This window comes from Camellia sinensis, chromosome 3 (assembly GCF_055761805.1).
Source record: "Camellia sinensis isolate YWXY chromosome 3, ASM5576180v1, whole genome shotgun sequence".
Lineage (NCBI taxonomy): Eukaryota > Viridiplantae > Streptophyta > Magnoliopsida > Ericales > Theaceae > Camellia > Camellia sinensis.
Genome location: NC_138963.1, coordinates 206,527,872 through 206,529,720, shown reverse-complemented (window position 1 = coordinate 206,529,720; position 1,849 = coordinate 206,527,872). Strand labels below are relative to the sequence as shown.

General features: G+C 32.0%; 1 long non-coding RNA gene across 1 annotated transcript; it reads left to right on the top strand.

Moving 5' to 3' along the window:
- LOC145821257 (uncharacterized) lies at positions 1–1,600 on the top strand. Its single transcript, XR_014363281.1, has 3 exons — positions 1–64; positions 278–343; positions 763–1,600. It is a non-coding gene; the product is annotated as an uncharacterized LOC145821257 (long non-coding RNA).
- Positions 1,601–1,849: the final 249 nt, after the last annotated feature.

Sequence of the window (1,849 nt, the reverse complement as noted above, 5' to 3'; positions counted from 1 at the left end):
GGATGGTTCTTTTTGCCGAGTGTTCAAGGCTTTACAGCCTTTTGACAAAGAAGAGAAGAAAAAGGTATTTGCTTTTATAATATTTATCTATCTGATTCTTCCCCAATTGGGTTGTTTGTGCCAAGAGAACTAAACTGGATAAAAGACACTGGAACAAAATTTACTTAAGTTGACAAACTACACCAGTTTTGTCCAACTAGATTCCTCATATATAAGTTCTTCAAATTACATTTAAAACATAAAAAATTTACAAAAGAATCTATGACTGACTAAATAGGTCCAACAAATTCATAGGAAGAAGCAGCGTTTCATTTCCCAAATCAGAAACACACCCCAACATGAGGTAAATGCTCACTTCTGTTTCATCATTTTTCAGTCATCGATTTGTTCCAATTATTAGAAATTAGTTTCAATTTTATGTTATGTTCTATCCTTTTTTTCCCCTAGTAAATGTTCTGATATGGTGCTAAATGTTCTGATATGGTGCTAATATAAAAATCTTCTATCTTTAATTTGAATTGATTTGACATTACATTTTCATTTTCACTATTTAACATGCATTAATAAATCCTTCATTTCCCAAATGATGTTGTTCTAAGTTGCCCACAACTTATAAATTTTGATTATTACCTTATTTTATTTTTGAGATAGTCAATGCAATAGACCAATGTTGCCTCATCGTATACTTCTGTAATATTCCTTGCAGAGTGACATCTAGATCTTTGTTACAGATTTGATGTGAAGTTGCTTGTTTTTTTACAGCATTACAACATGTTGTTACATTGTTTTGCAATTGCTGAAATTGTCAAATGGAGAATCTTCAGAAGATCCAATATATTACGTTTTAATGCGACGCCCTAACAAGTAACTACCAAAAACTTTGATTAATAATGAAAAAAAGAAAATTAGTGGTTGATTCATATTTAGATCATAGCTTATTGTCAATTAAATAAAGGTCGTACTCAGCACAAGACTCCTGCTTTGCAGTAGGGTTTGGGATTCAATTATTGATTTCTCTTCTACTGTCTTTCATAGTATTTGAGAGTGAAGCTTTTCTCCGTTATCTTTCAATAGACCGTATTTAGTTATTTGCATTGAGTAGGAGAAACATGATATAATATCCTCATTGGGTATATTGACCTGCTTGTTGAGGTTTAGCCATGGTTACTAGAATTCCACATACCAAAACAATCATCTTTCTAGTAACATTGGTCCTGACTGGTTGAATGTAGGAATTATCTTGCTATCAGTGAATGAGAACAGAGAAATGTGGATTGTTATATTTTTGAAGTCGAATCACATTTTGGGTTAATTTGCTGCCCAAATTTCATAAATAATCCACAAACAATTCTCTACCACATTGAGTTAAGAAAGTGAGAAAATTTTATATTCTGAATCTATTTCTATATGTGTATTTGCATCAATTTGAACAGTGTTGTATAAACATATTGTTAGATGTAATCATGGAAGTTGGAAATATATCATCAATGCTAGAGACAATGTTGTTTGCTGCATTTGGTAATCTTTCAAGCATATCAAGGTAACTCGTTTCTTAGTTACCTTCTTCGGTCATATTGCCTCAAAAGTCCTTTGTTTGGTTATGAACTTATGAGAGGAATATATGCAAGGATTTTAAAAATGAATAAGATGACTGCATATTATTGTGTGAACATCCCCCTTTCTGTTTTATCGCTGGGCAATATCCTGATATTTACATGTTTCCTCTTTCTTTTCTGGCACTCATTCTCATATAATGTGATTTTCTCCTGCATTAAGTAATTTTGTTATTTTAGGGATGGAATGGAACACGAGGAGGTTTTCTGTTGTAACTACAAGAATGATCTTCACT